The sequence below is a fragment of the Balearica regulorum genome, chromosome 15, assembly GCF_011004875.1.
Source record: "Balearica regulorum gibbericeps isolate bBalReg1 chromosome 15, bBalReg1.pri, whole genome shotgun sequence".
NCBI lineage: Eukaryota > Metazoa > Chordata > Aves > Gruiformes > Gruidae > Balearica > Balearica regulorum.
In genome coordinates, this window is record NC_046198.1 from 17,475,746 (window position 1) to 17,500,266 (window position 24,521).

The 24,521-nt window shown below is 46.2% G+C and overlaps 1 long non-coding RNA gene across 1 annotated transcript in view; it reads right to left on the bottom strand.

Moving 5' to 3' along the window:
- Positions 1-10,697, bottom strand: part of LOC142604007 (uncharacterized) — a 93,970-nt gene extending 83,273 nt beyond the window's left edge. Inside the window, exons 1-2 of the long non-coding RNA XR_012837899.1 lie at positions 10,566-10,697; positions 5,367-5,541 (exon numbers count right to left, since the gene is read on the bottom strand). This is a non-coding gene — a long non-coding RNA (uncharacterized LOC142604007). The remainder of the gene's footprint in view (positions 1-5,366; positions 5,542-10,565) is intronic.
- Positions 10,698-24,521: the final 13,824 nt, after the last annotated feature.

Sequence of the window (24,521 nt, forward strand, 5' to 3'; positions counted from 1 at the left end):
GTGGTGGTCAGGAATTAACCAGCGGATTGCTGAACACTGCACTGACACCACCGGCCAGCCCCCCGGTTCTACTGCAAATCCGTACGTACCACATGGCATCGAACAGAATTCCTACCTGTAGTCCTAAGGTTTTATGAAAGCATTATTTGTTCAGGAAGGTAACGTGGATGTGGATAGTCCGGGGGTTTCTGAGCCATGGGACGTTTCCTCGGGGGTTCCCTTGCCGTAACGGCAACGTGGGAAAGCAGCCGGGGCTCGCGCTCCCTTCCCACTTCCCTGACGTCCCGCTCCCTGTGGGCCATCTCACTGCACCCTGCTTCCCACCAAGGCACATACCCGGACTCTGCTGGAATGAACAAATCCCAGAATTCTTTGGAGGCATAAAAAAGGCAATAGAGTTTCCCGAACGGGGGGTTGTTACAGTGCAAGCCAGCAGAACACCCGCGTAGCACACAAATCCTCAGACAGCAAGCTACGTCGTGGTCCTAATATCTGGCATGTCCAGGTTCGTTAGTCTGGGCACCGTCATCCCAGGAATATCTCGGGGCCTTGCTTTTCATCTTCTTTGGGCAACAGATAACACAGGCCACCAGGGAGACTCTCAGGCCGCCCGGCCGCGTACCTCCCGGGCGCTGCACAACGGCTCTGTACGTGCCAGTAGTGACTGGGGAATTGGAGTGGTTAAATGTTCATCTTACACGCTCTTTACACCAGCAGCTTAAACTGATTAAGTGGCCCACACTGCAAACACCCGACACCCAGCACCTAAATTACCTGCTAGTTTAATACCACTTGGGGAAAAAAAAAAAAAGGCCTGTGGCCTAAGGTTGTAATTTAAAAATAGCTCTTTGTTATTTAATCTGTGTCTATCCAGGACAGTAATTGCAGAATTCAACATAATAATAATCCTTCTTCAGTAACTGCTTGAACATAGAGCCTGCAGAGCACTGAACGGAGGCACCAGTCTCTCCTACGGCACTACAACAGCGTGTATGTCGCTGCTGCTCACAAGAGAATCACTGCTGATCCTCTCCCGTGCCGCACTTTGCATCCCTAAGTTAAAACAATAAAAATAATTTTTAATTGGAATGGGAGTGCACAACACACTTCACAAAAAGCAGCTCCCTCCTCCCGGTGAAGAGCAGTCCCCAGCGCAGACCACACGCGCAGCACCGGCAGGGAACAGGACGAAGGCAGGGTGAGGCTCAGTGCAAACACAGCGTGCACAGACACTTCAGGAAAGAACCCCAACACCAATCTGATTCCAGCTGGTTTTCTCCAGCACCACGTTCCTCTGCTGCCTACCAAGCACGGACCCACCGCTGTGAATCGCCGCCGTGCTCCTGAGGGAGCGTTTCGCTGCCAGCACGGGAGCCAGTGGCCAGGTCCCGCCCTGAGCTTTAGGAAGAGGTTGAGATCAAGGGTTACGATGGACAAACACAGCTAACGTGGGGCTGGAGCAGCAGCACGGCACCCTCCTCGCTCAGGGCAATGGGAGCCCCTGCCCTGGCTCGTTCCCCTTCCCCAGAAGCTGCTGCTGCCTTTGACACTGACGCAAAGCTCTCGGACTGCCCTGAGCAGGCCATGCCGAGGGGACTGACGCTTTGGGACCGTGCTACGGGCGCTCGGGAGGCGTCAGGAACGCCCAGGACGCTGACGCTCTCAGGTTTGCCGTGATACGATTCCAGCTGCTGTCTTCGAGATCCCAGAGGGAAGGAACAGCGTGAGCTACACGTGTAGCCCAAAGGACGGTGTGAGCAGAGGATGTGGCCGCCCAACGTGACGCTCAGAGGCGCGCCGGGGTTCCGCAGAACGGGATGTGGGAAGGGTCTCTCCGCGGGCTGAGCTCGGCACGCGGCCGTGGCTGCTAGAGGCCACGGGCAGTAGCACTCGTTTCCGGCACGGCGGAACGGCGTGGCCCGTGGTAAACCTACCCGCATTAGCACCCTCGCTGGGAAATCACTGCTGGGGGCGGTCGGAGAAGATAATGAAACTAGAACAAGTTACTGAAAGATCCCATCAAGTTTGACCTTGAATAATTAGGTTTTTAATGCATAGGATGGCCACTAATAAGCTACTGTGAAAGCAGAAATTTAGGTGTTTTTCTTGCAGGCAGAACTGAAAGGAAATACATTGCTTTTCCAGTGTCTTTAATTTTCAATACAGAGTCTGCAATGAGCTGCTAATAATCATACAGTATGCCATCAGGGTTTTGCACCTATTTACATATAAATAGTTCTGACCTGACTTGGCTACCAACAACGGTTAATTTAATTTATTGTCCTTTGGCAAGTGAATAGTCATTGGTTTTCTAGCACTTTTAACCTTGGCAACCCCTTGGGAAATAAAAATTAGATTGAAAGAAAATTACTAGTGGTGGAGAACAGTAAGGAAGTGACAGTAGTATATATAAACCCCAGGCAGCAGTGGGATAGTGTCACATTATTGTATGCTGTCTTCTGAAGTTCAATATTACTTTCTTGATTTACACTTCTGCAATTTTTTCCCAGTAATTCTTCTTGCTTTGGGGACTTTTGCACCTAACTTCATGTTTTTTCAGCTGGGAAGAGGGATTAACCTCTTTAGCATTAAAAAAAAAAAATCTATCAGAATTCCTAAGAATAAGCCAGAGATGTGCAACCAACAACGGCTAAATAAGGTGGCAGTTATTGACCGCTACTGGCTGAGCATTCGAGTGAGATCGTCCATCGCTCCCCCACCACGTGTGTGCGATAACGCCTCTGAAGCGCCCCATTTCGGCCCCTGGGGTGCGGTGAGGGGGTACGAAGCCCAGCGGCACGGCTTTCCTCCTGCGGCACCTACAGCCGTCTCCTGGCTTTCACTTCACACACCCGGCTGGGCGCACGCGGGGCGACTCACTGCTGACACCGCTGTCGCGATAGTGAGGATCAGGAGCGCGATAATAGGAACCGACACTGCTGGAGTTTGCTGGGAGCGCTAATCTTTTAAAAACAACTGCGTGCAGGGTTTTGCAGGCTGAAAGAGGGACGGTTTGGGAAAAGCCGTGAGGGAAGAGAACCCTGAGGGGAAGGCGAGCAGCGCTGGCCTCAGGAACCCCGTGTGCCCTCCCCTCCGCACCGGGACTGGGGGCGCAGCTCGGGGGGCCGCAGGGAAGGACGGGGGCTGCCCCGTGCCCCCACCACGCCGGCTCCAGCAGAACAGGAGCAGGGATGTGGGGCAGAGACAGCCGCAGAACAGATTTCCATGGATTGTTTTAATTGCTCCTGGATTCCTAGAAATTCTGGATACGCAGAGTTCCCGTCTGCTCTCACGCACGTCCCGGACTCCCGTTTCAGCACTTTGTAACACACACTAGCTTGGAAAATAGTAAAATCTGTCACGCAAGAGGAGTATCAGCACAGTGAATATCTGGTGTCTGGTTTATGCTGGTGAAATTTGGCGGGTTTGTATTTGAGGCTATGTCACACTGTGCAGAAACAAAGCATTCATGAGAATGATTCAAACACACAAAACCCTAAAAAAAGATCAGTGAAGATGCAAAATTCGATCTGAAATTAAGGAAAACAGAAGTTCTCAAGAGACCCAAGTGGTCGTAAATGCTTTCTCAGCAGTCTTCTTTCAAAAGGGAAAGTTATGTGCAGCCCGTCCCATAATCTCTCCACATACCCACCTACCAGCAAAAATCCAACGGAACCTATTGCTGCAATGAAAATATTGCACAGTGCCAGTCATCTGAGACGATCATGCTTGCTTTTTATCTGGGGCCACTTCTAGGTGCAAATTAATAATCAACACTGCATATGATGACAGAGAACGCTAGGAACGATTTTATGTCTTGATAAAACTATGGCGTAATGGCTGCAGGGTGCACTAAAACCAAGCCAAAAGACAAGACATCTTTTATGCCAGGGCTGAAATACATATACTGATGTTTGCAGTACTATCAGTGCTGTTCATTTAAAAGTATATTTTTCAAAGAGAAAGTGGGGAAAAAACCATTTCTAGATAAAGGCTAGCTATGAACTTTTTCATAGACTTGCGTACTGCTCCTGCACAGTCCACAAGGCAGAAAAAATGGTTTAATAAAATGCCAGAATGATATTTCCTGTCAACTTTTGGTGTTAAAACCATCTTCTGAGTAGGTGTTATTTTTCAAAGGGGTCTTTTTAGGACCTTTGTGCTTTCGGGTTGTGCGCGATTTGATGCACTTTCCAATAACCCCGCCGTGCCACAGCGTGCTGGGAGTTCTCAGCTGCCCGATCATTCCCCTATGAGGGGACACATCTAAACACAACTAAAAGAAAATGTATTTGGCCATGTAGATTCCAGGGTGAGTGATCTGAGAAGCCCCTAAGGGGCTTGCTTTTTCATCGGGCACCAAACTCCCACCCTGCTGAATCCAGCCCCAAATGACACCTCGGGCGGGCGATCCAGCACCACGCGGGGCTTTTGCAAACCGAGGCGTGCATAGAAACGTCAGGTGGAAATAACCACGCACACTGTGGGCTTGGCTGTTGCTTTGGAAGAGCAAAGAAGCCTTCCTAGTGCTGTGGCTGGGGAAACTCTGCCGACCTTGCTGCTTGTGGTGGTTCAAGTTCCCATGGACCTTCTCCGCCATCCATTTCTCATCAAATGGACGTGGTTCTGCCCCAGGTATTTAATCTTGTCCCGTGCTTACGAATCACACTCATAGACACAGCAAGGCGAATGTGCTGCCCACGTGACATCCTAACTTCTCACGGGGTTTTTCCCCCTCCTCAGAGATTCCTCTTGCCTGCCTTGAGCACTTCACAAACACATGGCTCAATACATGCATCCGTCTTTATATAGCAGCTAGAATTTATGGCACACATCAGCAGGTCCCGCTGGACTTACACCACAGCGAGTATGAACTTACTCATCAGATTACACATATACCTGGGATTGTTCAACATGAAAATAGACAATAAATAGACAATAAATCCTCACGCTACATTTAAAGTGAAGTTCTTATAGGGCCAATTTGAATTGTATTTTGGTCATCAACATCAGTGAAATGGTTAACATGCAAAACTATGACCATCATAACTAGTATTCCTAGTTGTGTCCGAGCTTTCAAAATATCACGCTCCCAAGGCACCAGCCCCCTTACAGTCCTGAGTGTTCTGAGACTCTTGTTCCTCTCGCCTTGCCGCGGGTTTGCATCTTCTAATTTTGATTTGTGACTGCACACCTCCAGCATCCACTGATGCATCCCTATTAGTTATTTCCAAACCCCTCAAACTCTGTGCATTTAAAAAAATGTTTTACATGTAACATCCCATTATAATCTGCTCAGTAAAGTTCCAGCTAATTCCCAAATTACTTTTTCTGGATTGCTTAAACGTGTGCTGTGGAGTACTTACACCTGAAAGAAGAGAAGAATGTGCTGACAGAAGCTCTCATCCAAAATGCCGGGGATGTCAGTTGTCTTTTCATTGCTAATATAAGGATTAGAAAAACAAATTTCTCCATAGAATCGCGATGTGGAGAATATCTGAACTCCACGAACACGACAGCAGGTTCAGGAAATGGGAAGTCCTGAAATGTTGAAAAAATTTAATGAAATTTTTATGCCAATACGTTTTAACTAAAGTATTTTTATGCCAGAAGTGTGTTACCAGCAATGCTTTTTTCATCCCACAGGAGATTTTTGTTTAAAAAAAGAAAATCAATAACCAGTGTGCAAGAAAATAAATTTCATTTTCAGCTTGGAAACGATTTCCTTTTCTGCACTTCTCTAAAACCATATTTTGCTTCTCAGTCACCTTCAGAGAATCATTTCCAAAAATAAGCTTTGACATTCCTGATGTTAAAAGCACAAACATATTGTAAGTACTCGTTCAAACGAGCCAGCGTTGTGTGCCTTAACACGACCCTTACTGGTTTGTCTCAGTTACTGCCAGCTGTTTGAGCAGAGGTTGAGTCACCACCTGAAATGCAAATGCAGTTGCATTCCACATCAGTCACGATTCACCCGGTAATTTATCAGATTTTAGCAAGTTGCTGTTTTCTGCAGTAGGTGCTTAGGCTAGTCGCTTCACTAACACAGCATCACTTTGTCACTTAACTTCAAAGTGATTCCAACCCTCCATGAAGTAAGAGAATATTAACGGTTCCCATGTTACTGATGGAGCTGTGGCAGAGAGGTCTCACTCCAGGAGGTATTTTGGAGAGAAGCATGTATCTCACCAGGAGGAGACTCCGGTGCTGCGCTGCTCCAGTTTTACTGTGCCCAGCATCCAAAGAGCTTTGCTGGAAGCCAGCTTGGCAATACTCACGCTGTACTCAAAGCCCTGCTCTGACTCTGGTGCAGGCGTAGCTGAGCAGTAAAACTGGTCCAGTTCTGCGTTAGCACTGAACGAGCATTTGCCAAGCGAATGATTTTTGACTAAAAGCTTCATTTCCACTGAATCAAGTTTTTCAGAAAATAAATCAGTTTCAACATAAAGAAAATTTTCTTTTGGAAAACCCAGTTAGATTCCTTCACCTGAAGCTGTCTGGTAGTGACCTGCTGCTGAACGGAACCGGTACGCTTAATTCGAGGTCAGCAAGCACAACGAACACAAACCTACATGAACAACGTGCAACGTACCGCTTTGGACAACTGAATTTGGGTACTAAACTAACTTAAAAGACTAGCCATAATCTCATTTTTACAAGGAAAGTTTTGCTTGAATGGTTAATAGTGCCATTCCCAAATCTATTTTTTAAAGTTTGTGTTCTATTAAGAAAAAAAAAAATCACTAATTTTCAATCTTTTCAAACAATGTGGGCTGAAAATAAACATGAAATGTTGACATTTCTCCCAGAACAGAAACTGTAAATTCTGGTAAACTATGGCAGATTTAGACCAGTGTCTTTTGGAAAAGGAACTCAGGAGTCCAGTCCTCCTGCAAGTAGCTGAGAGAACCTCCTGGAGGCCTGTGTCACTTGAAAATGGGGAAAAACTCCTATCCAACCTAGACGTTTTCTGAACGCCTGCTGGTATCGTGCCCAGCATGTTACACATTGACCCCAGGGCAAAGCCAACCAATAAACCAGGTTTCTCGTCATACGTCTGTTCTGAAACCGCTGCGCGTACCTCTCTGCTCAGGACCATCCTCTCTTTAGGACTGCATGCAGCTGAGCTGCTGGTCATTATTCCAGTCATTCTTTTTACTGCAAGAAGCTGTTACACATAGTTTGACAACAGGGAAAGTGAATATATATTAATTTTCCATTTCAAAACCAGTATAATAGTTGGTTTTGATTACACCAATTCCTTAGAAGGTAGTAGTCCTGTTACCAGTTTGCCCTTGATACAAATGGCATGAGCCACAGCAGGTTCCGAATAAAGATTTACTATAAATTAGGATCTGAAGGAATCAAATGGCAAAGAGAGGATGATGAGTCTGTGGCTATATTCTGACATATATTGGATTACTGGGATTTGCATTCATTAGGAAAGTTAGACGGGCATTTGCGTGAGTGTGATGTGTTGTGCAGATCATGAATGTCCTATAGATAATACGAGGCGGGTAATTATAAGCTGCCTTGTTCTGATGACCAGCTGCAGGTTTTGCATGCTTTGACATTGCCGGTAGCTTGTTATGCCAAGCACGGCTCCGATCCTCCGCAGAGCCCCTGTGCCCATACGACACCGGTGGGTTTTACCCGATGGAGGAGGCTGCCTGCACTGCACTGGATAGAAACTAGCCCCTGTGGTCACTAAAAGTTTTCATAAAATATCTCTCTCTCTCTCTCTCTGAGTTTCAGCTAAAATCCAGTGCAAAGTGCAATTTATATTGCGGTGTATAGATTGCCCTGCAGTAATGACAGGCAAGGTTGTAAGCTGGAAATGTGATCTGCAGTCTGTCACAATTAGTTAAGTTTGTGACTCAATAAAGCAGAATCTATGAGAGAAAAGAAGCATCCTACTCTTTATCAATTAATTTGTTTCCTACATATTTGCATAGACCATGGTAGCTACTCAAATGGCCCCTGAAGTCCTCAGCTATAGGCATCTTTACGCTCAGCTTGCACACCACTTAACAGGATTCAACATTGTCTTAGGAACTCAAATACATTAGTCCTCAAATTAGGCTCTGATGATGATGATTTATAGCCTTGAAAATCCTCTCGGCCCCGCCGTGAGTTGCACGGTGGGCAGGTAGACTTCGGGCTCCTCAAAGGAACGTGAACCGCTGCCGCAGGAATAGCTCTGCCGTGCAACCTGCCGCAACGCTGGCGCTGGCCCAGCTGCGGCTGCCGAAACCCCTGACACGTCCGAGCTGAAGGCAAGTTCTGGGGAAGGCTGAACACAAAGGATTAGACTGGTAAATGCATTTTCCTGACAGGTGAATAATGAGCTCTTATTGAAGTCTAACGAGCAGCACCTTGCCAATATTTAAAAGGATTTATGAAGGCTTATTACTAAGGGCTGCATTAATAGAGTCTACACGGGTCTGCACTCCATCAGCCCACCTCCCGGTGTTGACGTTTTCCTTCTTTTCTTTCACAATAAGTAAAAAAATAAAGTTATAGAACTCCCTATTTGCTTTCCAGAGCTGAAGGAGTAATTAACTGTGGGAGCGAGAGGCAAGAAGGAAGAGATCTCAGGCTTAAGCTATTTGATTGCAGAGAGAAGCAAAACTATTATCAGCATTAATACGGAGAGATCAGAAGCCTCAATATGAAGGTATTAAAAATGCACACAATATTGATTGGCAGGTTTACCATAATTATGTAGTGGAAGCTGATTCAGCCGACTGTGCTTTCAGACTTTCGGGGTGATGTATCTCCCAGCTCATGAAATACAGTCTGATGCTATGAATACTGACTGACAGCTTCATTCCAGTAAATTTGCCACGGCAGACTGGCATTTTATTAGAGCTCAGTAGAAGACACATTGAAATTAATGGCGGAGACTCTCGTGCTTTCAGCAGGCTTTGGATAAACTAATAGGTTTTATTTCTGATAAGATGGTGGGAGACCCTCTTAAAACCACAGCAGCTTCAAAACTTTCAGAAAATGAAAATGAGTGGGAGTCGTGCATCTAAGTACCATTTGTGCTTTTGAACAGTCCTCTTTATAATTACACAAACTGCTTGTCAGGATGGAAAGTCAAGAGAGAAGCATGCAAGATGCTTCATCTCTGCTCCAATACGTCCCCCCTCAGATTAGTTTGCTTTCTTTGTCCCATTCACTCCCCTTTTCTAGTCTCCTTTCTCAACCAACCGTTTTCTCCGGCCCCTCCTCCCATCTCTCTGTCAAGCTATTTCCTGCCGTTCCATCAGCGGATCCAGGAGCTCTTGCCCTGCTAAGCAAGATAACATTTACCTCTAACGATCATTCCCAGTTCCCAGCCTCTTCTTCCCAGTCTGTTCAGCTCTTCTGATGTGGCGTTGTCTAATCTGATTTTGAGCCAGCACCAGAAAATGAATCACCAAGAGCAGAAGAGAGCCAGGCTCTTGTCCGATGGATTGTCCATCCATGGGTCAGCCTAGAGCACCTCAGAAAAGCTGTGACAGGGAAGAGACTTGGGGTCCACAGCCCCGAGCAGTAATTCGCAGGGACGGTGCATCGTTACTCTGCCACCCCGTAAGAGCCGTGAAGGGCTGGAGCAGACTGTCAGGGCCCTGGGCGAGCCGCAGGGGCTCTCCAACCTCTCCCCCTTCCCTGGCATTTGGCTGCTTGTGCTCCAAGCCAGCTTAGATGTGGTGCAGCTGTATGACCTTGGGTTAGGGCTGGGCAGGAAAGCTGCGAGACGCTTTCATGTCAGAGGTCTCCCTGGCTTTGCTCGGCAGCCGCAGTTAAGCCACGTACCTTCCCAGTCTGAGCCCTGGCTTGCTGACTGAACGTCCTGGCTTGACCTTGGTCCTGCCTCATCACCTCTGGGCTGTGACAGAGCCTGGCTGCCATCAGCAGACCTGCTCTGCTCGTCCTGCTGGGGTACCGTGGGACGGCATCCTTGTGGGTGAGGACCCTGTCCCTGCCTGCCCAGACAGTCTGAGCAACGCTGGCTCTGGAGGAGAGGAGCAGCTCCACATACGGATCCTCTTTGGGAAATTTAGCAGCTAAGCACTCACTCTGTACCAAGACTGTACAAGCATCATTTTACCAAAGGCTTACGACTGAGCGCAGTCAGACACTCGGCAAAGGGAACATCCCTCGTAGCCCTTCGGCCATTCAAGCCCACGTCCCAGGGAGTGAGGCAGCCAGACAGCTCGAAGATATGTCAACACAAATTTTCAAGAATGCCAAATAATACATTTCTCTCTCCAGTTCCATTCTTGTGTCTTAACAGCAATGACTAAATTTAAAATAAAATAAAATAAAATAAAATAAAATAAAATAAAATAAAATAAAATAAATCAAATCAGCCTGTATGGTTGAGGTTTGCACAGCTGACCCATCAGGAGGGGAGAACTTGGCAAAGGGAAGCACAGAGCAATACAAAGTATGGGCTGCATACAAAGCCAAGAATCCATGTTAGCTTTCCATGCCTATTTGGTTCACATCCCTGTTTACAGATACTGCAATTTATTATGCTCTTTCTTTACAGACTCATCGGCCAGACTGACCTTTTGTTCCCTTTTATAATGCAGATATGTGGTCCTGAGGGTGACAGCTTCTGATCTGGACGTTCACCAGCTCTTTGTGGCTAACAGCGATGTTGAAGGGCCACGGTTCCTTCCATTGCAAGCAGTTTCACGGCAGATCTTAGTCCCTGAACCAGACCCAAAGGCCACTGAAATCAAAAGAAATACTCTGATTAACCCCAGTGAGATCTGACTCAGTCCAGTCAAGAAAACTTTCCAGTGAAGCTAGGGCAGGATTGACTCTCGTATCAAAAAGGCACTCCAAAGCACATTTGTTATTAATCCTCCTTAATCCCACCCTAAATAGTTCCACTTTCACTTTGCTTCACCCTCCCCTTGTAAAGATAAAACTTCCAGAGGTTTTAAAGACGCTCTTTGTCAAAGGATCACTGGAGGGACCAGTGGAAGTTTAGGGAGCATTAATTAGACCAGGAGAGGATGAAGTTCTATTAAAAATTGCCCATCTGTGAGTGTTAATTTAGCAGCTACTCGTTATTTTCTCTGCTGGGATGGTAGATGGAAAACAAGCTGAGAAAATAAAAGGCAGAAGAAAACAAGAGAGGAAAAACAGTACGAAGCTTATCGGGAGAAAATGTTAATTACACTTTAAAGCCCTTAGTCACCTAAGCTTCTATTTGGAATAGAAATAGAAACAGTCCAAATTATCTCTGCATTTTTCTAAAACTGTGATTACAGTTCTATTTGCTACTTTTCTCTCATTATCTTTACTCTACCTGGAGAAATATCAAGCACTTGTAATTTCTGGATATTGTTTTGTCACTTCGTGTTGAACGCCCTGTGTGTGAGTCCTAACACACACACATCCGGAGGAGGGTGCAGCCACGGGACCTGTGCAGCCAGCTGACTGCAAGAGCCGCTGCCGGCCGTTTAGTGCGAATCAAACGTGCTCCCAGCACAGTCTCAGCCTACAGCTTACTGGGAAGGAATCCCACGATCACGTCGTCCCCAAGACATCATTGCGGACGCTTTCATCGTAGTGGCTGTCAAGGTGCAATGGAACCAAAAAAGGGCTTTGAGAAATGGCACAAAATGGTATCACCTCTGTACCTTGGACCACTAAACGAAAAGGTTGTGCACAATTAATACCTATTTGTGCAAAGAAATACATCAGGATTTTGCTGCTGAATTCAGTGAGAGCAAGGCTATGCCCGTAGCCTGCAAAGCTGGCAACAGCTGGCAAGGAGTGTAAGAAGCTGCTCTCTGGGCTGCGTTTTGATGTGCCAGAAATAACACGCTCGTCTTGCTTTTAAAAACGCCGTGTTCATCAACAAGGAATACTTAGTCTAAAGGACAACTGACCTTTTCTAAGATGCACCAACTTTCAACTCCTAAGCAAGGCAAGGTCTTTGTCTTTAACAGGGTCATTCGCTTTCTGAGCTTCTAGTCTGAATGTTCTGTGCAAGACACCACAGGTTGCAAAGTTCCTGACTGCACAACTACGTGGGGTTGAAATGTTTTGATTCTTCACTTTGAAATAATTACATTGTTAAATAATAGGCAAAAGTAACTGTAAAATGATTTTACAAGCCTTAAAACCCCCAAATCCTAGCATATTGCTATTCAAAAGAAAGTTTCAGATAGTAAATTATGTATTTACTTATTTTTTTAAGTAGGTGAGGAAATTCAAAGATATTTTATTGTATGGTTAGTGCTCAAATTTGTGTGGGTTTGCAGGCATTTCAAAGAAAAATGCTAAAACTAAAAAACCTATTAAATACCAGAGCGACCAGTAGGATTCCATCATCTCTACCCACGGTGCAACAAGGCTCTGGGTGCGCTTCCAGCGTGCCAAAGCTTAAGAGCAGCAAGGATTAACCGATCAAATAAAAATACCGTATGAGACGGCAAGGAGCTTGGGTTTGGGACGGCGCTCTGCGTACCCCGAAGGGGCAGGCACCCGGAGCTCACCCGCAGACGGCCAGCCTTCACCGCATCACGCGCGCGGGGCTGGGGCAGAGTGTGCACAGCCCTCCCACCCTGACACGCCGCAGGTCCGGCTTACTCCACGTCTTGAGCTCAGCCTTGCAATGCTGGGTGCAAACTCATGGTCGGATTTTTCTTTCACTAGTCCTAGGCAAGACAAGATGAAATTTCTCCCCAGCTATGAATGCATTCTAATTGCTTTACTAAAACTCCTCGCTAGAGGAAATGACTTCTGGCTTTGCACGCTATCAAATTTCTCGAGAACATTGATTCGTAAGCAGAACTTCTGGCTGAAATGAATGGCACAAACCTTGGTGTGAACCCTGATTTTTAATATTCTACTTGCTTTCCACCCATTTTCCTCATATTTCTTTCTCCCCCTCTCAGCTGTGCTTCTCCTATTACATTTCCTATCATTGCAGCAGCCCTTTTTAAGTGCAAAAGGTAATTCATACATATAAAACGAATAAATGCTGAAGTATGTCTGCGCAAGAGCAGATCAGCGCAGGACCTAAACAAACACTATTAGCAAAGCTGCTCTTGCCCTGCAGACTGCTCAGCTTCCTTGCTCACCACACCAGCGGGGCGAGTCCCCCTAAAGCCAGGGCTCTGGCAAAACCAGTCGCCTCGGCACGAGCGGAGGGAGCTGCGGAACAGGCTGTATGCCCAGGCGGAGGCGGGGGATCGCAGCCGGTTTGAATAGTTCTCCAGACAGCACTCTGCTCTGCAAAGAAGCCGCGGAACCAGGCGTAGGTGCGAAGCGGGGCTGCGGAGGGGAGAAGAGACAACGTCTCCCTGACACGTAGATGTGGTGCTCAGGGACATGGTTTAGCGGTGGACTCGGCCATGCTGGGTTAACGGTTGGACTCGATGATCTTAAAGGTCGTTTCCAACCGAAACGATTCCGTGAGGCTGCAGGTGATTACCACTGCGTGTGCGCAGAGACAGCTCCTGGCAGCACAGCCCCGCGGCACTGCCACACCAGGCACGGCTCGGCAGCACCGCGAAAGCCCCAACGGCACCAGGGGAGCGCTCCCACCTCCCGCACGCCCAGAGGGCTGAGCCCAAACCCGTGCCTTCGCAGGGCAGCGGGCGGCACGCTGTTATTGCCGGGGGTTTCGTTACCCGCCCCAGACACCAACGCTCTGTTGTGTTTGTGGCACAGCTGCCGCTGAACCTCCTCGAGGGAGTAAAGGGAGGTCACAGCATCCTACCTCCATCTGGCTCAATCGCCTACTCTGGTAAGAGTCGCCGGACCTCACAAAGCTAACGGACGTTTGATGATTCTGTATGATAGCCTTGGACATGGGTATTTCCGCGGCAATGAATAGAAGCCATTGCGCGCGTGCACCGAGTGAAACCGAAGCCCCTTCCACCGTAGGCTGCTGCAAGGATTTTGCATGAAATATTAAAAAGAAGCCTTCGTGCCTGGAGTCCTTACTGGGTCACCTCAGCCTTCAGCGATCCTGCCAGCTCAGTCCTCTCCTTGGGGTGTAATTAAATAAGGGCAAAATGGTATGAACCTGCTAATGGCTCCGCGCTGCCCAGAAGGCAATCACAGAATTACCCTGGGATGCCTGCTCTGATTAGGAATAGCACTCGCTTGATTGAGGTATTTCATTTGGCAGCGAGACTAACGGTATCTGAGCAGTGGAACTGAACAGCATTAAAGGGAAACCACCTCAGCACATGCTCTTGCAAAGATTAGTGAAGGTTAAAGGGATCGCAGGCTATACGCCCACGTCCTCGCTGAGAGCCCTACAGACAGGGCCGAGCCCAGGCTGGCTGAGCGCAGTTACCTGGGGGTCAGCAACAGGCCTGACCTCAGGGCCGGTTCTCAGGGACAGGAATTAACGGTTCGTTCCGTTGACGTTGTTTGACGTACGCTGTGAAGCTACTTTCTGAGTCAAACTCGAAATATTTAAAGATTAGCAGAAAAACCTCTCCTTGGGCAAGATTATTCTGCCTGTTGTGGGATTTCTTGTCTTGTCTTCTCAGGCGCCTGGTGCTGGGGAGAGGGCGAGAGGAGCGTAGTCCAACTTATGTTCTGCGTTTGTAGAACTCACATCTGCTGAGAAGAGACAATTTTTTAAAAAATCCCATGAAAAATAAGTGAAAGAGTTTTGACAGCTTTTTTGTTTTCAACTGTAATTATCTTCGAAGTAATTATCTCTGGAGGAATACAGCTCTGCTCTTCCATTGCATTAAACCAACTTTGTTTTTCCTTTTCAGAAGCAGCCTAAGACTAAATCTTGATTTAAAGAGCATATTGTGAAAGTGAGGGGGAAAATGTGTAATTACAAAAAAGCTGCTTAAATTTTTGCTAAAAGACAGAAAAAAAAAAGAAAGACTGAGGAACAGCAATAGCTACAGGCTTTTTTTTACAGAAGAGTTTCTTTGGATGAAGTTAGTGGCCCTGAAATGGAAAGAATGAACGATACAGCAGGATGCCACCCCGGCATGAAGAACATCACGATAATGTGGAAGACACCAGGGTTCATTTTTCAGCAGCCATATCTGCACTCTGCTATGCCCCGTCCACGCACACAGGACAGAGCACAGCTCCGAAGATCACATTTTAGATCACATTTCCAGGCTAAAAAGCACCAACCTTTTAATAAGAAATATAAACTTTTCCAGATGCCATCGTCTGTAAGCCCTACCACGACTTTCCTCAGCTGAATGGACCAACTGCTGCTCCACAATGAGGATAAGAAAGACAAATTACAGCTCAGGTCCTACTCTGTTGGTTTACATACTCAATCTTTTCTCTCCCCTCTCCTGCTTTAAATTACAAGCAACTCAGCTACTTGCTTCAGTGAGTTCATTTGACCAGGAAAAAGTCTGGCTGCTTTCACCTATTTGCTTACCCTCTAAAATGAAAGCAACCTAGAAAGAAGCTCCAGCGAGAAACTAAGACCGCCCATGGCTGGGGTATCGGGAGGGATGCTGAAAAACCATGGTCCATCAAGACGTGCTGCTGGATTGTGTTCCTGAGGACAGCCGGTGTTTGCCTTGCAGGAAATCTGTTTCTATCAAGAACTCTGAGAGACTAGTACTTTTCTGAACCACATAAAAGCAAAGTTTTTCATCAACTTTGAGCCACAAAAAAACACTAAGGCTAGATATAGAGTGGGAAAAGGTTCTGCTTTGCGTGCGGATGAAAGACGACCTGTATCTTCAGTTTAGATCATGGAAGCTCCTGATCACATCACGTCTAATCTCTGCAGTGTAGTCACACCCAGGATCTCCATCCTTCCCACACCACGCTTTGCTGCTTCCTTTCCGTTCCAAATCTCTGTGGAAATCACAATCCGGTACTGACCCCGTGAAGTTGTTCTTTATCCTTAACCTGCACGTGACTTCTGCGTTTAGGCTCTCCAGCGCACTGACCGCGCGAGTCTCTTTGGCACGGGCTCTCCAGAGCCCCGCGCTCGGGCAGTGCTGCTGTTCCTGCACCAGCCGGGTCCCTCCGTGCGTTCGACAAGTCAGCTGTCCCTCCTCCTGTCAGCCGCGAGTGGTTTGCCGGGCTCTTAATGGTGGAATTTGGTAATAAAGTGCATGTTATTTGACTCTGAACAGGCAATTAGACTTCCTCATTTAGGTTTTAGGGCTTTAACTGCCTGACTTGACACTAATGTGAATTAACCAGCATCCCACCCTGCTATGCCACTACCATTAATGCCAGTGCAGTGTGCACAGTAATTATGATATATTATATCACTGGCAGCTCATCTCCATACCATTCACCTTTTCTTTCCCAAATTGGTCTGATGGTAGGATCACACATTCCCTAATTAACACCTTCTTTCTGTGGTTACTAATGGGGCTGTTGATACCACTTCTTCAGGCTGCCTCTATTATACTGAAGTCTTGGGGGTATATCCAACTCCAACCATCCACTTTAATTAAGAGACAGATGTCATTGACTCTCTTTCATTTAACACTTAACAGACGCATAGTCCCCTGGATGGTAAGCGAGGAAGGGAAATGCTTCGTCTTTTAATTCTTTCTTCATTGTGCACGGCAGGACTCTGGGCAATGGCTTGGATAAGGGGCTGGGAAGTGAGACTGAAATAGCAGCATCTGGGAGAAGGTCAGCCTTGGCCTTTTTTTAAAGAAAAACGGGGCTAAAGCAGTACACCGGCAAAAATGTTTTACAGAGAAGATTTAAACAAATCACAGGAGAAATCAGCTCTCCCATTTAAAAAGACTTGTCAGGTTCACTGATGGCTCTTTCTGCAGCTTCACCACAAGTTAGAAACAGCCAGGTGTGTTCGCTTCGTGGTTTGAGGACAATTGATCTGATCCAAAACCTGACAAAGAAGGGAATCCCATTCAGCGTTGTCAGGCTTTCACTGACACTGGATCACGGAAGCGAAGATTTTCTACATGGGACAGTCCACGTTGGTTGGAAAACGGCACGAGAAAAGGCAGAACACAGAACGGAAATACCATGTCTGCTCCAGAGATCTTTTCAGTAAATTGCCATAGAGTCTTTGCTCTTGAAAGCAATGTTCAAGGCAATCCTTCAGGAGGCTAAAGAGATGGAAATCCATAGTATTTGACTGGTTTGGTTTAGCATTGAAAAAGCTATCCAGGACACAGCATTCACGCAAAGCACCTGCCCTGTTCCTTTTAAAGGTCGTGTATCTTTTGATCATGTTTGTTTACCAAAAGGGAACATATATACAAGAATAAAATACACACTTCAGAAGAGCAGATTCATTCATCTACATTAGTATATTTCTTTTGGCACTATACAACGTTATTATAGGCATAAAGTTTTATTATTTCATAAATGTAAATTAATACTTTCAAATTCCAAAGTCTATGTTAAATATTAAAGCTGAAAAATAGAAAACAATTTAAATAGCAAATGTGTATTTTATATTTTATTTGCTTTTTGAAATGGAAAAGCTCAACCCTTGAACACAGAATGACAGTTTAAAATTGTGACTGAGTTTGAGCCTGGTTCTAAGTTACCGTAAGGGACTAACAGGAGGGTTAAAGCCACACATGTTGTGACTTTGAAATTCAATAGCTAAGCCTTCAGCAACATCTGCTGCTCGATTTGGGCTGCTCCCGTATGTCCTCGGTGGCACTTACCATCATTTTCAGCCTCTCGCCTGCCACAGTGTCTTGCTCAAACTCGTAGGGACTCACAGTTGCATTTCTCACGGCCCTGCAGCTCCTGTTATCAGACATATTTTTGCAAAGCAGAGTGATCCGTAGGAGTGTACAGACACTTTTGATGTCAGTAACCATTTGATGTAAGATGCAAGGGAAAACAAACCCACGCCGATCCTGTGTTCCATTCCTCTGAGATGTAAGTGATACCTATGTATCTTCTAATGCTTACAATTTGATTTCAAATGCTTTGGAACTGAAGCCATGAAAAAGATTTAAATAAGGGGCCCAGTGGAAGGTTAAGGCAACACATTTACAAACCTGGCGCCCTGTGGTTTTTCCTCTCCCCAGCATAACAGGCCTGAGACTCTGCCTCTTCGGTTGCGCATAATAAAAGTCTTCAGGCTGGAAAAAATAGTTTAGGAGGGAAGATGCGATAGTATTGGGGAAAATCATTAACAACAGGAAGTATTGAGAACACAAAAAACTGCTTGCTCAAGCAAAGCAAATGAGAAGAGTGGGAAATCAGTGCTCTAGAAAACCCAGAAGAGAGTGTGATACCCTATAAATGGCACTATTAATCACTCCTGTTGCAAACCACAAAGCTTTTTCTTTCATAAGATCTTTTCTAATGGATAAAAAATACTACAATGCAGGAATGCAACTTCCTAGTCTTCTATAAAGAGGCAGACAATCCAGCTTAGAGTTTACCCCATCGCCAGGTTTAATACCGGGCTATTGTACTGTCACATGTCAAAGGTGAATGTCTTCAGTGAGAGAAGCATTGGCAAGGGAAAAAACAAGTTCCCACTGTTGCCACTTTGAAATAATAGTTCGTTTTAATAATGACAAGTGAAAGGCTTTCACACTTGGATTTCAGATCCTGACACATTTTTCTTGAAGCGGACACATTAATATCTCGTTTGGTTAGTTGTCTTTAACCACTGTGATGTATTTCTCCATTCCAGGTTCTCCGTACGAGTTGTGCTTATTAAACCACTGCCCTATTAGAGGAACACAGCAGCTGAGCATTGTTTCTGGATACACACACCTTTGACTGCTCCATTATTTACCTCAGGTACCCAGCACAATAAAACACCTACCGCCCTGGTCTGGTGCCCAGTAAAGCATGTTCTTCGTTCTGCAATTTTTTATTTTTTTTTTACTTGACTATTTATCTAAGTGAATTGGGGCTATCCATCCACAGCAGTCTGCAAAGTCATGCTTTATGGTCACCATTTGGCCAGATGAGAGCTCTACCAGGGACATGCACAGTTAGCTGTTCCCTTACCAGCTGAACACACAGTCATACTTACCACAGACCTACAATCCATCGATTACATACAGCCATACTGGTTGAAAAGCTCACAAACAGTGCTGTAGTGTCCTCCTCCAGAGACCCAAAGTGGGACAGCATATTGTCCCACTAAGGTATTTTATGAGGGTTATCAGCCAAAACAGGGGTCAGTTGGGTGGGCATCTCCCCATCACGGTCACATCTGCATTTGCACAAGCCCAGCCACACTACGGCTCTGGTACAATCACATTTTAGAATAAAGGTATTTTTGTTTGCAAAAGTACTCAAGAGTAAAATTGCTCTTTTAGTGATAGTGTAGTAACTGGCAAATATATTTATTCCCCAGTGACGGGAGTTATTAAATCAAGAAGTCTCGATCCTCTCCACCCTGCCCTGGCAACAGAAATATTTTATAAGCCTGCGAGATGGCTGCAATTGGCACAAAGAATAGAGAACGCAGACAAAAGCCTGCGGGCAGCTTTTAAAGAAGTCACACTGAAAGCATCTCTACGAGGTATAAATCTACAATAAAAGATTGTTTGTGGATGTTCCAGACACAAATCAGGGCTACAAGGAGGCACTCAGAAAGGTGCTGACGTGTAGGACGCCTGAACACCTCACCTCCGCCAAAATCACCTCCTGTTAGATAGCATCCACTGTCTGCAAACGGGCCACGGAGTTCAGAAGGACATGTAACATGCAGGTCAACGGGGACACCTCACTGTTGGCAAAAACAACTGGTTGGGCTCCAGTTGCTATGGAAATTTTGGGAAATGAAATGGTTCTAAATCTCTTAAGATTTGTCAAAAAAATATGGGGGTCTGGGCAACCACCGAGCTGTCCCCAGAGGAGGCAAAAATGGCCTCCCCCTCCCCAGACAAGTCACGTCCTTGGCTGTTGAGCTGTTCTAGCCACAAACCCGCTCAGGCCCCTTGTACACAAACTCACCGGAGGAAAAGGATGGTTCAGAGCTGCCACGTGAGGACGATCTTTGTGGAGTGGAGCACGCACAGCACTCCCTTTACTCAGGGACGGGTGATTTGAAAAAGGAAAAGTGTCCTTCAGAACTCCAGGTGAAACGCGATGCAATAAAACGGGTCAGCGTTGCCACCCACCACAAGCAACGGCCTCTCTCTCAGAAAAGCAGTAGGAAGCGGGTGAAGGAAACAGCAAAGAAGGTGTCGGCTGTGAGGCTGGAGGGGTCTGGCCTCTCCTCTCCCGCTCCGACAGGACCGGGCACAGACAGAGCAGGGTGGGTTACAGGAGCGTCCATCCCCCGTTTGCAGCTGTCACTGTACCTTTGCTGTCACCTGGTTAAAAACCCCATAGCGAGCTTACAATTTTCTATTCCACTTCAGAGATCATTACATCAATGTCTATGGAACCCTGCTAATTACACAGGCTTTCCCATGAAGGAAAGAACTAGTTCCTTTGGGGGAAAAAATAAAATCAATCAGGCCATTAAAAAAAATTAATAGACTTTTCTGTGTATATTAATCTGAAACAATAGGAGCCAACTATGTTTACTGAAACAATGATATTTCCTCCTCAAGAATATGACTAATGACCTCAAACAACACAAGCCTACGTGGCCCAGAAAAAGCCTCCAGAGAACAGAAACTTTCTTCTGACAACACAAAAAACTTTCAGTAAACTGAGACACATCCTCTCGGATGTCAGGGGAAAAAAACAGGGAGAGTTCAGGATTTAGTCAAAGTTAGAAGGAGACTCCGCAGGCTCAGTTCTGCCTCTCTGAATGTTAGCTCATGTGGGGACATGCGTTGCCTAGGCCGGGGCTCCCCGGGCCACCAGGTCCAGTCCTCTGGGCTGTTGTGCCAGGTGTGTTCCATGAATATGTTTATCATTTTCCACTTGGAAATCCTGGCAGCTCTTCTCCCTCTATATGAAAGGTCAGGGCGTACTGAGGGCTGCCACCTACACCAGCATCCCTACCTCAGCCCCGGTGGTCTTGCCAAAGGAGCTGAAGCACGTTGCCCTGCACGCCTGTGGTCTCTGCACCTTCATCGCCCAAAGACCAGTTCTTTGGAAGAGCGTTCCCAGGCACTTGTGCTGGCTCAAATCGCAGCACACGCAGGGGCTGAGGAACAAGGTTTAGATCTGTGGGTTCTTTGCTGATTTTCTTCCAAGAGCATTTCCCAGGCAGCAACTGGAAGAACACGGTGTTCCCCTGCTCTGAGCTGAGGGGGGCCGTCCTCACCCCTGGGGAAGTTCCTGCCTGCTCCAGAGCATGCTAAGCCTGCCAGGCACGACTTTTAGCCCTGTCTCAAAGCCACTTCTGAAGATCAATGTTTTTGCTGTCAGACTGTACCAAAGCTGGAGAGGGACTGGTGACAAGGGCAGGGAGGGACAGGCCAAGGGGAATGGCCTGAAGCTGCAGGAGGGGAGATGGAGATGGGATGGGAGGCAGAAATCCTTCCCTGTGAGGGTGCTGAGGCCCTGGCACAGGGTGCCCAGAGAAGCTGTGGCTGCCCCTGGCTCCCTGGCAGTGTTCAAGGCCAGGTTGGATGGGGCTTTGGGCAACCTGGGCTAGTGGAGAGTGTCCCTGCCCATGGCAGGGGTGGCACTGGGTGGGCTGGGAGGTCCCTGCCCACCCAAACCAGTCTGGGATTCTACAAAATGGCAGAGATATTTTTTTTATTTTTTTTTTCATTTCTCCAAAGGATGAGCCATCCTGAATTCCCCATTGGCTTTAGTTCCTCTCTTCCCCTGCCAGGAAAAAAAAAAACAACTTGGAGGAAGTGACTCCTGATGAAGGGAAGAAAAAGCTTCACTTTCATAAAGAATCCAATTTTAAGGGGCAGACCATTACATCTGGACTTAAGACAGTAAGTGACAGGGGCTATAAACTGGAAAAGAAAGGATTTTGTGGCCTGAGGTCTTGTAGGCAGGATAAATCCTTCAAATTACACAAGATCCTGGTTAAACTCATTACTTGCTGTTCAGAAGTCTTCCAGCATTTTTCATTCTTTGCTAAATTTATCACACTAAGTCCCTTCCCTAAGATCAAAGTCTTCTGGGATACAGAAGCTGAAAGACTTAAAAGTGCTAGGATCCAAGGGGACTCTGGGATGAGAACAGGCTCCAGTAATACAACCTCCTCACTGTTACCGTAACTCAGCGAGATATGCTATCTCAATGGCATCAGCGACAAAACTCTTTTCAACAGGAAATACTGATTTTGGGGATCCACCCAACATCTCATGTGCATTCCGAAGTGTTGCTCGGAGAGGCAGCCTTGCCCAGAGGTCCCTCAGGATAACTAATTTTCAAAATACCATGATTTTTTGAATAGAGATTCTTTTCCAGTACATCTCACCTCCATGACCACGGAGCAAATTTCTCTCTATATATTTACCCTCATGGCAATACTTCACATTTTAAATAGTAAGGTTTGCTTCCCAATGTCCTTCTGGTAGTGAGGGGCCCAAAACTGAACACAGCACGCAAGGTGCGGCTTCACCAGTGCTGAGTACGGGGGGACAGTCACTGCCCTGGTCCAGCTGGCCACACTCACTCTCATACAAGCCTGGATGCTGTTGGCTACCTGGGCACACTGCTGGCTCATGTTCAGTCGCTGTTGACCAACACCCCCAGGTCCTTTTCCACCAGGCAGCTTTCCAGCCACTCTGCCCCAAGCCTGTCGCGTTGCCTGGGGTTGGTGTGGCCCAAGGGCAGGACCCAGGACTCATGCCTTTTTTTAAAAAAACAGTATCCTTTACTGACGGGAGTATTAGTAGATGATATTCCCCACGCCTGCGACTCATTCAGGTGCACATACAGAAATATCTTTGTGTCAAACTAGGCTAATTATGTCACAATTCCCTAGTTGTGGATTATAGCAAAAATTCAATTAAAACTCAGCCCTTCTTCCTGATACTTTAAGCATCATTTCCGAACAATGCCGTTACCCCAATACATGCCTGGGTTTGGTGAGACACAGGTGGGAATTACAACGCGAACTCTCCCCACATCGCGGTGGGAGGAGGAAGCCTAACCTCCCCGTGCTTTTGAAAAACCCACTCCTCCATTTCTAACGTGATCTCTAGAAATAATGCCCACGTAGCAGGTTCTTGATGCCAGAAGGAAATGAGTTAAGCGTTTTATGAACACAATTAAGGGCACAAATAATGCAGGAGACCCAGCATGGTGTTTTACAGCACTGCATACCAGAGATGCAGTACCGAAGTTCTTGGTTTTGAACGCATCTTCCTCTCAGCGACACTTGTTAAATTCCACCACAGAGGTGAAATTTTTGTTGTTTCTATCAAACTGAATAGGTTTACCACGAACCACTTCAGTCCAATAAGATCTGATCCCAAAGACAAGTATGGATAAGGAACATAGCTGAGATTTGGGAACTGAATCTTGGTCATGATGTACCAGTCACCAGAGCATTTTGGGCACACAAACACTCGTGATGCTTCGGTAACAAACAATGCCCGCTTACGACAGCACTTTTCTCTCGCAGCTCTGAAAGCTCTGTCAAAGGAATTATTACCCCAACTCTGGTTTTCGGGAAGCAAGGCACCGAGTACTAAGGACCAACGTTTCCAAACTGGCCATTGAGTTTTGTAGTGCTCCTGTGTTTCCCGTGTGCAAGAGCCCAGCTGGATCACACAGACCTTACACAAGCACCAACCACACACAAGTCCCGCTGAATCATTGGGAGCTGCAGGTTATCAATGTTTCTAAAAAATTAATTAAGGAGAACAAAATGAATGCGTTGCGATAATTTGGGCACACAAAAACAAGGGATTGCTTTGGAAAAACCATGTCCCACCTCTCATCCAAGGTCACACAGTACATCTGCTGCACAGGAGGGAACTGCGCAGAGGTCTCCCGCTAGTGCAGAAAGTAGAACTATATAGTAGAACTATATGGAAACTGGGCTAATGGTTCAACTGTGGTCTCTAGTGCATAATTTGAATGACACTGATGAAGCATCATCATCATTTCATAATCATCCATACCACTGCAGACTCTGGAGTATACCAGAGATATTTATGAAGGCCAGTTAGGAAATGCACATGGGCTCCTTGTCTGCCTTATGAAAAATCAAAGTAACTACATACTGGTGCTTTTTTTTTTTTTTAAATGGCTGCTTTGAAGCATAAAAAAAACATGAGAGGAGGAGGGACAAATTCCTAAACCAGGCTGAAAAGAGAGACAACAATGTAATTTACATATACAGGTATGATCTGGTAACTAGAAAAAATCTCAGATCCAAACACCCAATAACTGCATGTCTTTCCCTTACTGATATTTAAAATATACATATGATTTCCTGATGAGTCTAGTCCAAGTATAATTGTTCCTTCTGTGAAACAAGCTTTGCCAATCAGACCGCTGATGAAAATCAAAGCAAACACTTATTAATTTTTTTTAAGTTCCTGAACCTGGCATTTTCAGACAAATATCATGGAAATTCTGAACTAACAGAAATTAATACTGAAGCTCAGATGCAATAAACAAACACTGAGAAAAATCCTTCTGGAATACTCACACTTGCATTTGTCAGAGTAACCTTTCAACAAACTTGCCTGCTT